This window comes from Moschus berezovskii, chromosome 24 (assembly GCF_049115385.1).
Source record: "Moschus berezovskii isolate FMDL1 chromosome 24, NW_MosBer_1.0, whole genome shotgun sequence".
Classification (NCBI taxonomy): domain Eukaryota; kingdom Metazoa; phylum Chordata; class Mammalia; order Artiodactyla; family Moschidae; genus Moschus; species Moschus berezovskii.
The window spans coordinates 47,493,783-47,508,374 of record NC_142483.1 but is presented as its reverse complement, the minus strand read 5'-3'; the positions used below and the strand labels follow the sequence as shown (position 1 = coordinate 47,508,374).

At 42.7% G+C, this 14,592-nt stretch overlaps 1 protein-coding gene across 3 annotated transcripts in view; it reads right to left on the bottom strand.

Annotated features, from left to right (window-relative positions):
* ULK4 (unc-51 like kinase 4) overlaps nucleotides 1-14,592 on the bottom strand; it is a 514,736-nt gene that overhangs the window by 112,063 nt on the left and 388,081 nt on the right. The gene's annotated exons all lie outside the window — the stretch shown is intronic.

Here is a 14,592-nt window from a genome sequence, read left to right as displayed (position 1 = left end):
AGATGACACACGAAAATGTCTAGAACTGCTAGTAGAGCCCAATGCGATGGAGAGGGTCCAGCTACAGGTTCTGGGTGGGCAGCTGCACACTCAGAATAAGACCAATGCTCTGCTGACTCCCACGGGCAGGGAGACGAGGGGTCCTCTGTGTCCTGGCTGGAATCAGGAGAAGACCCAGAAGTCTGAAGGTGCCAGCAAGGACCCTGCCTCTTGCTCACAGTCTCACCCACTCTGTCCACACCATCTCACCACCCACACTTCATCCTAGTTTACGCTGACCACTGAGCAGAGCCCTGCTCACCCCCCTTGCCCTGCACTCACTCTCACAAGGCTCTCTGCAGCCCTTTCTCTGGCTCCCTACTCGTCCATCCTCTTGACCTCTGTCCACCGTGCCCTCTGGACAGTCACCAGCACCATCTCCCACATCCTCAACCTCTTCCAGGTGTTCCCTTCACTTTCTGGCTCTAATGAAAACACCGAGTTTCTCCCCCATGACACTGCTTCTCTTGTAGGCATCTCCTGACTACCAGCCTTGAGGTGGCTCCATGGTCTGCCCTGCTGCTTCCTGACCATTTTCCACCCCCTTTCAAGATTCCCCAGCTTTAAAATCTAAAGCTGGCACCTGCTGTTCTTCCCTGCTGCAGCTCTCCGGGGGTCACTCCATCCCTAGCTTTCTGTCCTTGCCCCCAGCACCACGCGTGTCACAGTGCTTGGCAACATTTTGTTTGTAAAGAGGGTCTTTCCAGTACCACTCAGGTCTCTGGCTTTCCCTCCCACGACCTTGTTTCCTTCACGTCTCAGACCCTTGCTCATGTGGTTTTACCTGAGACCTGACCTTTGCAGTTACCTGGCAGTCCTCCAGAATCCACACACAAGCAGCTCGTGCTCTGATCACCACCTTTCACCAATTCTCCCTCCAGTCCAACATCTCTCACTTGGAATTCCAGTCCTGGAGCTCCCACAGCCAGCGAGACATTCCCACTTGGATGTCTGGTAGGCTTCTCAACCATAACATGTCCCAAACTCTGCTCTAGATTTCCCTCCATCCCCCAGATAAGCTCCTCTTGGATTCTGCCCGTTCAGGCTTTGAGTTAAAGCTAAAACTGAAATCACCTTTGACTTTTTTCTTTGCCTTACAACTCATATCCAATCTTCTGCGAATTCTATTGGTTCTACTTTCAAGATTTATCCAAAATATAACTGCCTCAGCCCTGACCAGGACTCCCTGGGTGCCAGTAATCCGCTAGCATCTCTCACCCTTCACTTGCTTCAATGACTATTCTTGGGTGTGGCACCCCTCTGCCCCAAACCCTCCGCAGGTCCCTGCTCACTCAGGATAAAGGCCTGAGTGAGAACAAACTACCATATGACCCTGTAATCCCACACGTGGGCATATATCTGAAGAAAAACATGATCTTTACAAGGATAACTTCCTCCCTCCACCAAAGCCCTTCCCATCATCTCCTTCATGTCTGATAAATCTATTCCTTGTTCATTTTGCTTTGGACACACAGCCCACTTTGGGGCTCCCCACACACACTGGGGAGGCACCTGTCTTGCAGACTTAGTAAATGCTGGGCCCTGTCTAATGTGCCCTGCTCCAACTAGCCCCCTGATGTCCTTTAGGTCATTACTGAGATGTCATCTTGCTGAGACCTTCCCTGGTCACATCAACTGGAGCAGCAGGTGTCCCACTGCACTTTCTTTCTTTCCTTCAATAATCTTCTTGGTGCTTTTATTGTCTGAAGTATGAACAGTTTCTTTTGTGACTGCAGTGATCATCTCCCTCTCCCCAGTAGGCTCCAGTAGGGCAGCGTTCCTAGTCTGTGTTGGTCACAGTTCTATCCCCAGGACTGAGGAGGCACTTCACAATTGGTTGCTGACTGAGTAGTCACTCTCAGTGAAGACTTTTCCTGTATAGTATTACAAAAAGCTAAGTAACTCCTTATAAGAAGGCCCTCAGAGTGTAGTTAAAAGACAAAATCAATTAACTTAAATAAATTTCAGTTTCATTTATTGAGATCAAGCCCCAGTCAAACATTTTGTCCTAATTTACCACAGTTGTTAGGTGGCCAGTTTAAGTGAATCTACATGAAGTGGTTCGTTTTCCAGAATTACTTACTCCAGAATAAAAAGGAACTCCTGTGTCGCAAAATCATTTACCTTAAACATGGTCAAATATTTCCGGTGATCAATTTAAAAATACTTGCTTATACAAAACAACAATAAGAGTTCATAATTCACCTTTAAATTCAACTTTTCTAACAGCCTGAATTTAAAATACTCTCTCAAAGGAACCCTCCTACACTACTGTTAGGAATGTAAATTGGTGCAGCCACTACGAAGAACAGTACAGAGGTTCCTTAAAAAAATAAAAACAGAACTACTGTATGACCCTATAATCCCACTCCTGGGCATATTTCTGAAGAAAAACATGATACATGCACCCCAGTGTTCACTGCAGCACTGTTTACAGTAGCCAAGACATGGAAGCAACCTAAATGTCCATCGGCAGAGGAATGGATGAAGGAGATGCGGTACATATATACAATGGAGTATTACTCAGCCATTAAAAAGGATGAAATAATGCCATTTGCAGCAACATGGATGGACCGAGAGAGTGTCATACTGAGTGATGTAAGTCAGGGAAGGAGAAATATCGCATGACATCCCTTATATGAGGAACCTACAAAGAAACAATACAAAAATGAACTTATTTACAAAACAGAAAGAGCCTCACAGACTTACAAAATGAACTTATGGTTGCCAGGCAGAAGGGGTAGTTAGGGAGTTTGGGATGGACATGTACACACTGCTGTACTTCAAATGGATAACCAACAGCACATGGAACTCTGCTCCATGTTATGTGGCAGTCTGGATGGGAGGGGAGTTTGGGGGAGAATGAATACATGGATGTGTACAGCTGAGTCCCTTTGCTGTCCACCTTAAACTATCACAACATTGTTAATCAGATGTACCCCAATACAAAATAAGAAGTTTAAAAAAATATGATACTCTATCAGACAAATATTTAAAATACCAACTGAAATTATTTTCTCTTCAGTTTTTTCTATAATTATTTAAAAAATGAAAACCCCCAAACCCAAACAACTTGAAAACAACCCTTTAGAAAAAAGGAAGGTATTCCTATGAATCCAACATAGACATTAATCATTCTTCCAGTGGACAGAGTTCATTTATTAAAGTCAGAGGAAGGCCCACACAGAAATAAGAAATATCAGGTGACACCTCTTTGTGTGAATAAAGTATACACAGAAACTTGAAAAATATGGGAAAAGGACAATTCTGATAATTCTTGATCATGCAGGTGTTCATCATATTACTCGCCAAACTTTTGTGTGGTTTTTATAACAGAAAGATGAGTAAAAATACCATCCATGGCAATGGGAACTTGAAAGAGGAGAGGGCCCTTGGAGAAAGAATTTTATTTGACAGAAGAATTTCAGCAGATGAGCAGTGACCTGAATCTTCTGAGATAAAAAAAAGTTAAAACAGAAAGGAAGTGATGCTGCCCAGGGCCCACAGACATCAGACAGAGAAAGAAGACAGGAAGAACCCCAGCCTGGTCATGAAGAGCCTCCAAGTGGAAGGGGGCAGTGGGTGGGGGGCGAGATGCGTGTAGGAAATGGGAGGAGAATAAGACCTGCTCAAAGTGGATTTACAGATGTGTTCTCTGTTACTTGCACATCCTCAGGAAACCTACAGCAAATATCCACACACTTCCTTGGACTCTTTGAGGTGGATGTGGTTTCACTCACAGAAACACAGAAGTTTCGGTCCTAAGAATGACTGGAAGAAAATGATGACCTTATTTCACTGGCCGTTAAGCTTCCTGATTCTGTCTTGCTCAAAATCTCAGGAAACTAAGGAAAAACTTTTTAGGCAAGATGTTTCTTTGGTGGAAAGATACAGCTAAATTAAAGAGTTCTCAATAACTTGTGAGTCCTATAGCAATCATGGGCAGAGAAGCTCAACCATGAATGGTGTGTATGGATTCAGGGAAAGATCCCTCTTGGAAAGGGGATCCTAAGAGAATCCTCTCGGAGTCTCAGGAAAATGCTCTAAGAGATGAGATTTCACTAGAATCAGTTACAATGGCTTTGTATGCCTTTGGGTATATAGTGTTTCTCTAAAAGTTTTCACAACGCTCTCCCCATGTTTTTTTCCTTTAGGAAAATAAGCCAAGAAAAGAAGGATTTACCATGAGAAAAATTAGCTAGGAGAGGGGGAGAGAGAGAGGTATCATTTTGCCTTTGTGCTCCACCTGAAGGAATAGTTCTTCACTTTTCTAATAGAAATTAGGTCCCTTCTGATTCGACATCTACAACTTATCCTGCTACTGAAATAAGAAAACGAACGGCTGCAGAACTCCTCCTTTTCTTATTTGGTATCCTCAGAGCTTTGAAACTCTGTACTTGAAGATACTGCTGTTACACCGATTTTTAGCAACACAACATCTCTGCTCTTATGGTGAAAATGAAAGGGCGAGGGGGCACACATGAGAATCTGGAAGAGAAATGATGGTGAGCATATAAAAAGACTTTCTTAGAGGCACAGGGTAAAGGGTCCCCAAGGAGTGGATATTTGTAATAATTTTCAATACTAATCCATTCATGACTACAAGACTGGATTAGTATGAATGGATTAGTCATTTCCAGTAGTCATGTATGGATGTGAGAGCTGGACCATAAAGAAGGCTGAGTGCCAAAGAACTATGCGTTTGAACTGTGGTGTTGGAGAAGACGCTTGAGAGTCCCTTGGACTGCAAGGAGATCCAACCAGTCCATCCTAAAGGAAATCAGTTCTGAATATTCATTGGAAGGACTGATGCTGAAGCTGAAACTCCAATACTTTGGCCACCTGATGCAAAGAGCTGACTCATTTGAAAAGACCCTGATGCTGGGAAAGATTGAAGGAGGGAGGAGAAGGGGACAACAGAGGATGGATGGTTGGATGGCATCACCGACTCAATGGACATGAGTTTGGGTAAACTCTGGCAGTTGGTGATGGACAGGGAGGCCTGGCGTGCTGCAGTCCAAGGAGTCACAAAGAGTTGGACGTGACTGAGCAACTGAACTGAACTGAATACTAATCATCTTCAGAGAGTGATCCCAAGTCCCACTCTCCCACCTCTGCTGCACCGGGTAGATGGATGGGTGGGCAGGTGAATGTGGCCCCAGCATGTTACCACCACCCTGTTGTGGACCATCCTCTCCTTTCATAGAGTAGTCAAGAGTATACATTTAAGCCAGTTTTATAGAACAAGCTTGTGGTGGTTTGTATGTAATCAACACTTTGAGCATTAGAGTAAGCTAGCTTTAATTAAGAGACAGGTATTTAATTTGCAATCGTTACACTGAAAAAACTCCCACTGATTATCAAGTTTAGGGGACAGGTAAACTTGGAAGAGACCTGAAGGGTTTCTAACACAGTAAAGCTGGAGTGCAAAGTGTAATTATAAAACCACCAAACTTCCTGGTAAATGACAGTTACATAAGTAAATCCTTAGGTTTCCTCAACATTTTTTCACCATTCTAAATACAGACTAAATAAGGAAGAGCACCCTGGGGCAAAACATATCCCAACACCATCAGTACAAATTAAACATCCTATTTCTCTCATCTGTTAGTGAAAATTCTGCTTTTACAAAGTTACTAGTCACAAGACTGGGAGTTTAAACAGATATTTCAAGAAAGGGCCTTTTGTGTAACTCATAGGGAGGAAACTGCCACAATATTCCGAAGATAGCTCTCTAGTAACCACAGTGTACCTGTCACAGACACACTCATTGCTGCTAAGTCACGTCGGTCGTGTCCGACTCTGTGCGACCCCATAGACAGCAGCCCACCAGGCTCCCCGTCCCTGGGATTCTCCAGGCAAGAACACTGGAGTGGGTTGCCATTTCCTTCTCCAATGCATGAAAGTGAAAAGTGAAAGTGAAGTCGCTCAGTCGTGTCTGACTCTTCGCGACCTCATGGATTGTAGCCTACCAGGCTCCTCCGCCCATGGGATTTTCCAGGCAAGAGTACTGGAGTGGGGTGCCATTGCCTTCTCTGAGACACACTCATTACTGGGTCCTAGGAATGGCAGGGCCAAGTGTATTCAGGGTCACCCTTTCTGAAATCATCCAGGCTCGCTCAGGCTTGGGGAAAAAGTGGGCACTCCTCAATCAGGGCTTAAAAGGAGAAGGTCTCACAGAGTAGAACTTTCCATAAGTGATTTATAGATTCAACGCAATCTCTATTAAAATTCCCATGGCATTTTTCACAGATATAAACAATTCTAAAATTTGTATGGAACCACAAAAGACCCCAAGCAGCCACAGCAATCGTGAAAAAGAGCAGCAAAGCTAGAAACTCCCTGGTTTCAAACTATATTACAAGTATACAGCAATCAAGACGGTATGGTACTAGCAGAAAAACACACAGATTAATGGAATAGAATAGAGAGCCCAGAAATAAACCGGTGCCTATATGCTGAATTAGTTTTTGACATAGGAGCCAAGAATATAAGTCAGAGAAAGACCAATCTCTTCAATAAATGGAGCTGGGAAAACTGGACATGTGTAAAAGAATGAAACTGAACCACTAACTTAAACCATACACAAAAATTAACTCAAGATGGATTAAAGACTTGAACATAGAGCTAAAACCATAAAACTCTTGGAAGAAAACGTAAGCAGTAAGCTCCTTGACTCTGGTCTTAGAGACGATGTTTTGGGTCTGATACGGAAAGTAAAGGCAACAAAAGCAAAAACAAACAAGTGAGACTACAACAAACTAAAAGGCTTCCGCATGACGAAGGGGACCATCAACAACATGAAAAAGCAACCTACCTTATGGGAAAAGAATACCTGCAAATCATGTGTCTGACAAGGGATTAATATCCAAAATATAGAAAGAACTCATACAAGTGAATAATAAAAAGCCTTGACAATCCAATTAAAAATTAAACCATTAAAAAATGGGCAGAAGATCTGAACAGACAGTTTTCCACAGAAGACATACAGATAACCAACAGGTACATGAAAATACACTCATCATCATTAAAAATCAGGGAAATGGAAATCAAAAGTACAATGAGATATCAACTCACACATATCAGAATGGTTATTATCAAAAAGAAAAATAACAAGTACTGGCAAAGACATGGAAAAAGGGGAACACTAGTGCATTGTTGGTGGGAATATAATTTGGTGCAACCACTTTGGAAAACAGTGAGGAGGCTCCTCAAAAAATGAAAAATACAACTGCCTTAAGATCCAGAAATTCTACCTCTGGGTATTCATCCAAAGGAAACAAAAACACTAGTTCAAAAAGATATATACACCCCAGTGTTCACTGCAGCATTATTTACAACAGCCAAGATATGGAAACAATCTAAATGTCCAGTAATAGAAAAAAATGTGATACATACACATATACAATGGAATATTACTGCCATAAAAAAGAATGAAATCTTGCCATTTATGACAACATGGATGGACCGACCTTGAGGGAATTATGCTAAATGAAGTAAGTCAAGCACAGAAAGACAAATTCCACATAATCTCACGTATATGTGGAATCTTAAAAGAAAAAAAGAAAGAAAAGGCCAAACTGATAGATACAGATATGATATTTGTATCTGATATCATATATCAAATACAGAGAACAGATAAGTGGTGAGGGGTGGGGAGTGGGTCAAAACTGGTGAGGAGATTAAAAGGTACAGATTTCCGGTTATAAAATAAGTCAGTCATGGGGATGTGATGCATAGCACAGTGAGTACAGTTAATAATATTATACTGCATATTTGAAAATTGCTAAGATAGTAAACATTAAAAGTTCTAACCACAAGAAAAAATGTGTAACCATGTATGTGATACATGCTAACCAGACATGTTACAGTGATCATTTTGTGATATATACAAATATCAAATCACTATCTTACACACCTAAAACTAATCTAATGTTATATGTCAGTTTTGACTCAATTAAGAAAAACAAAAAGAGAAGTGCTCTCGGAAGGAATGTGCACTTAATGCCCTTTAAGGTAGGTCCTTAAGGAGCTTTTCTTTTCCTTTCTAACTTCTCACAAACAGAAGGCTGCAATTAACAGGCCTCCTTAATCCAGTTACTGAATCAGGTAACAAATCTTGACTGGTCCCTGTCTCTCAATCAAATCTGGTTCCTCCAGTCCAAGTAGGAGAGCCTGAGAAGCCGGCCCCCTGAAGATTTAAGGATTTAAGTACAGGAAATCTGTCACATTCTTTCTTTCTCCCAGGTCCCCATCCTCCATGCATCTGCCTGTCCAGTCTCATCCGTTCCTCGGAAACCTGGAGGCGATGGAGTGGAGGGGACTGAAGTGTCAGGCTGGGGACCAACTGAATGCCCATCAAAGTGCCTCTCAGTCTCACCGGTGCGTCTATACAGCGCTCAAATGAGCAGACAGGATACAATGAAGAGCAAAAACGAATACTCGCCCACAACAAAAGTAGAGATTATTTTATAGACATTTCTTACTCAGCTCAGTGGCTGCTTATTAAATTCCAATCGCAGGCCAGGTGCTATGAGAAAGCCTTATTTCACAGTAAACGTAATTTGAACTCAATTGAGATGCTACCACTGTCCTTTGGTTTCAGAGACTCAGTTCAGTTCAGTCGCTCAGTCGTGTCCAACTCTCCGCGACACCATGAATCACAGCACGCCAGGCCTCCCTGTCCATCACCAACTCCCGGAGTTCACGCAAACTCATGTCCACAGAGTCGGTGATGCCATCCAGCCATCTCACTCTCGGTCGTCTCCGTCTCCTCCCCCCGCAACCAACTTGTCTAAACTCCGAATGTCTGGTCCCCTCTGGGCTATCTTGGGGAGCCCTGTGGGTTTCGGGGCCATTATTCAGGATGTGCTTCCTCCTGGTCCGCATGGATGACCAACACACCCTCCACACTCAGCTCAAACACCACGTCCTACTCAACTTCTTCCCTCAAGGGGCTGTTTCTGTGGAACTCTGCTGGCTCCTCTACCACAGCGCCAATCAGATTCTGCTTTATAATGAAGCTTGTGTTTCTGTCTCATTCCAGTTAGAGATCCTTGAGGACAGGGAGCAGGAAGACTACACTTTACTTAGTATCCCCAGTGTAGTGCAGGCACAGAGGAATAACTCTATTCATAATGAAGAATGAATCTCTTAGGTGCCTTCCTGATCGAAATTCAGTCAGATTCAGCTTACTGAATGCCCTCAGAGTCCAGATCAGTACTGGGCAGAGCAGCGGCAAAGCAGTCAGCTACTTGGCAAGGGTACAGGTAAGGGTCAATTGAACTCGGTTGATGCCAGCCCTGCCGATTCCCAGTTGGTGGCCTAGGGAGTGTTACATAAGTTCTCTGAGCCTTAGTTTTTAACCTACAAATGGGAACAATCACTGGAGCTGGTCTCTAAGAGTGCTGTGAAGATTAAATGAGGTGATGCACCAAAAGTCCTTATCACAGTTAGAGACATCATCGGCTGACCACCTTTTAGGGGCCAGACACTGCAACATGCTGAAGATACAAAAACGAACAAGACCGCATCAATACCCTGAACAAGGGTAAGGTGTGAAGGTGAGAATGAACGGTAAGTTGACAGTTACAAATCCATGGCAGCCATGGTGAAGACAGGAAGCAATGAGTGAGACGGCAGGAAGGCTCACGTCAGTTGGGGAGCGGGCCCTGGCACCCTACACTTCTTTGGGTTATCTGCTGCTGTTTCTCTCCAAACATACTGAACTCAGTAGCAAGTTTAAGCAGAATTGAGCCTCAGGATAGGCAAGCTCAAGACCCAGAATCCCTGATGTTGCATCACCTGAATCCAACCCTGACTGATTCAGGGGTAATTTAGAAAGTTTTCAGAAGATTATAAAGCACTTATCACAGACAGCTGGCAAACTTTATATTATGTTCACTACAATTTAAAAAAAGGATGAGCAGCACCAGAAACTACTTTTAATTTCACATACAAGATAAAGTCACTAGGATTCAACTTTTCTCCCACAAACAAAACCTACCTGGTCCTATAGGGGGCAGGTCAGAAACTATAAGGAAATCATTTTAGACTGTGAAATTAACTAAAAGATGGTGTAGTCTCGTTATTTTGACTAGTTCAGTTCAGTCGCTCAGTCGTGTCCAACTCTTTGCGACCCCATGAATCACAGCACGCCAGGCCTCCCTGTCCATCACCAAATCCCAGAGTTCACTCAAACTCATGTCCATAGAGTTGGTGATGCTATCCAGCCATCTCATTCTCTGTCGTCCCCGTCTCCTCCCACCTCCAATCCCTCCCAGCATCAGACTCTTTTCCAGTGAGTCAACTCATCGCATGAGGTGGCCAAAGTACTGCAGTTTCAGCTTTAGCATCAGTCCTTCCAATGAACACCCAGGATTGATCTCCTCTAGAATGGACTGGTTGGATCTCCTTGCAGTCCAAGGGACTCTCAAGAGTCTTCTCCAGCACCACAGTTCTAAAGCATCAATTCTTCGGCGATCAGCTTTCTTCACAGTCCAACTCTCACATCCATACATGACCACAGGAAAAACCATAGCCTTGACTAGACGGACCTTGGTTGGCAAAGTAATGTCTCTGCTTTTTAATATGCTATCTAGGTTGGCCATAACTTTCCTTCCAAGGAGTAAGCGTCTTTTAATTTCATGGCTGCAATCAGCATCCACAGTGATTTTAGAGTCCAAAAAAAAAAAAAGTCTGACACTGTCTCCACTGTTTTTCCATCTATTTCCCATGAAGTGATGGGACCAGATGCCATGATCTTCATTTTCTGAATGTTGAGCTTCAAGCCAACCTTTTCATTCTCCTCTTTCACTTTCATCAAGAGGCTTTTGAGTTCCTCTTCACTTTCTGCCATACGGGTGGTGTCATCTGCATATCTGAGGTTATTGATATTTCTCCCAGCAATCTTGATTCCAGCTTGTGCTTCTTCCAGCCCAGCGTTCCTCATGACGTACTCTGCATACAAGTTAAATAAGCAGGGTGACAATATACAACCTTGACGTACTCCTTTTCCTATTTGGAACCAGTCTGTTGTTCCATGACCAGTTCTGACTGTTGCTTCCTGACCTGCATACAGGTTTCTCAAGAGGCAGGTCAGGTGGTCTGGGATTCCCATCTCTTTCAGAATTTTCCACAGTTTATTGTGATCCACACAGTCAAAGGCTTTGGCATAGTCAATGAAGCAGAAATAGATGTTTTACTGGAACTCTCTTGCTTTCTCCATGATCCAGCAGATGTTGGCAATTTGATCTCTGGTGCCTCTGCCTTTTCTAAAACCTGCTTGAACATCTGGGAGTTCACGGTTCACATATTGCTGAAGCCTGGCTTGGAGAATTTTGAGCATGACTTTACTAGCGTGTGAGATGAGTGCAATTGTGCGGTAGTTTGAGCATTCTTTGGCATTGCCTTTCTTTGGGACTAGAATGAAGACTGACCTTTTCCAGTCCTGTGGCCACTGCTGAGTTTTCCAAATTTGCTGGCATATAGAGTGCAGCACTTTCACAGCATCATCTTTCAAGATTTGAAATAACTCAACTGGAATTCCATCACCTCCACTAGCTTTGTTCATAGTGATGCTCTCTAAGGCCCACTTGACTTCACATTCCAAGATGTCTGGTTCCAGGTGAGTGATCACGCCATCGTGATTATCTTCGTCGTGAAGATCTTTTTTGTACAGTTCTTCTGTGTATTCTTGCCACCTTAATATCTTCTGCTTCTGTTAGGTCCATACCACTTCTGTCCTTTATCGAGCCCATCTTTGCATGAAATGTTCCCTTGATAGCTCTAATTTTCTTGAAAAGATCTCTTGTTTTTCCTGTTCTGTTGTTTTCCTCTATTTCTTTGCATTGTTCGCTGAGGAAGGCTTTCTTATCTCTCCTTGCTATTCTTTGGAACTCTGCATTCAGATGCTTATATCTTTCCTTTTCTCCTTTGCTTTTCGCTTCTCTTCTTTTCACAGCTATTTGTAAGGCCTCCTCAGACAGCCATTTTGCCTTTTTCGTATTTCTTTTCCATGGGAATGGTCTTGGTCCCTGTGTCCTGTACAATGTCAAGAACCTCCATCCAGAGTTCATCAGGCACTCTATTGATCAGATCTAGTCCCTTAAATCTATTTCTTACTTTCACTGTATAACCATAAGGGATTTGATTTAGGTCATATCTGAATGGTCTAGTGGTTTTCCCTACTTTCTCCAATTTAAGTCTGAATTTGGCAATAAGGAGTTCATGATCTACAGCTCCTGGTCTTGTTTTTGCTAACTGTATAGAGCTTCTCCATCTTTGGCTGCAAAGAATATATAATCAATCTGATTTCAGTGTTGACCATCTCCTGATGTCCATGTGTAGAGTCTTCTCTTGTGTTGTTGGAAGAGGGTGTTTGCTATGACCAGTGCGTTCTCTTGGCAAAACTCTATTAGCCTTTGCCCTGCTTCATTTCGTGCTCCAAGGCCAAATTTGCCTGTTACTCCAGGTGTTTCTTGACTTCCTACTTTTGCATTCCAGTCTCCTATAATGAAAAGGACATCTTTTTTGGGTGTTAGTTATAAAAGGTCTTGTAGGTCTTCATAGAACCATTCAACTTTGGCTTCTTCAGCATTACTGGTTGGGGCATAGACTTGGATTACTGTAATATTGAATGGTTTGCCTTGGAAACGAACAGAAATCATTCTGTCATTACTAAGTTGGTATCTAATTGTTTTCTGCATGATTAAATTAATCCGGTTTTACAAAAGGATGTAATTTATTTCAGAGACAAGTCCATAATCCATCTGCAAATCTAAAATCTAGAAAGCTCTTAAAATCAAATTTTTTGGTAAGTTTCGTTTAAAAACATATTTGGTGGCAAAACCTGACTCCCATAGAGTTTTTATTTGCCCACTTAGTGTAAATGTTCATACATTTTGGGACAGAAATATTACCATGCTTGACAACACTACTGCCCCAGTGACCCCTATGGGGGCATGTCATATATAGCCTAAGAAACCATGCCAAAAAGATCTAAAAATTATAAATTCCAAGCTAAACCTCATCCTAAGATTTTCAAATAAGAGACGGTGGATCTCTATAAAATTAATCGTATCAGGTATGAGGTCAGTATTTCCCAAGCTTCTGTAATTCAACACAGTTTTGCCACATCTACAGATCACTCATGTTGCTATATTTTCTAGTACTTGATTTCACATTGACGTGCCTTTTTTACCTGAATAAAACCATTTTAAAAAAGAAATCTCTCTACTGAAAAAGCTGGTCATCTGAGAGGCTTCAGTTCAGTACAGTTCAGTTCAGTTCAGTCACTCAGTTGTGTCCGACTCTCCGCGACCCCATGAATCACAGCACGCCAGGCCTCCCTGTCCATCACCAACTCCCGGAGTTCACTGAAACTCATGTCCACAGAGTCGGTGATGCCATCCAGCCATCTCATTCTCTGTCGTCCCCTTCTCCTCCCGCCCCCAACCTTTCCCAGCATCAGACTCTCTTCCAGTCAGTCAACTCGTCGCATGAGGTGGCCAAAGTATAGCAGCTTCAGCTTTAGCATCAGTCCCTCCAATGAACATCCAGGATTGATCTCCTCTAGAATGGACTGGTTGGATCTCCTTGCAGTATAAGGGACTCTTAAGAGTCTTCTCCAACACCACAGTTCAAAAGCATCGATTCTTCGGAGATCAGCCTTCTTCACAGTCCAACTCTCACATCCATACATGACCACAGGAAAAACCATTGCCTTGACTAGACGGACCTCGGTTGGCAAAGTAATGTCTCTGCTTTTTAAAATACTTACTCTCTATTAAAAAAAGGAAGATTCAAGAGGTGTTAAAGACATAGTAGTACCAAACTGAGAGTTTCACCTTTAAATTATCAGAAAGAGCAAAATGAAATGGAAGAGGAAATACCTGCCTTACTATGTGATTCAGTGTCATCTAGTGCTAGGCTGGATTACCATGCCAAGATCTACTGTGCCCAGAAATATTTATCCTACACGTTGGAAACCTCACCCAAACTGTGTTACGCAGGGAGCCACTCCACGAGACAGGAAGCATTGCTGGGGTTGGGAGGTCTGGCTATACAAAGGTAAGATGTAGCAGCAAGGAGGGTACTCTCTCTCTCCTTCAGTTCCGTCACCCGTAACCTGCCATGGAGATTCAGCTCCATCCTGCACTGCAGCTATTTATCAAATTAGCACAAAAACTGTCTTGTGGACAACTTTCTGGAGCATCCACAGCCTCTGCTGCCACAGGATCCCTCCCAATAACTGGATCTAGAAGTGACCACACACAGACAAGCCAAAACATGACACAAACTAATGAGACCTCTACTCCTCAACTAACTTCACCAATAGCTACTGTAAATAATGGCTTGCAAAACCAGCAGAAGATCTGTTGTAAAACGTCTTCAAAAGGATCTTCAGGTAAACATCAGCTATACACATTTTTAAAAACAAAACATAAAAGGTGCAAAAGGGAATTTTTTCCCCTAAAGTACAATATTGGAAGTTAGAAATACTGTGAATTTGAAAATCTCCATTTTGCAGCTGTTAAAAAATTTAAAAAATAA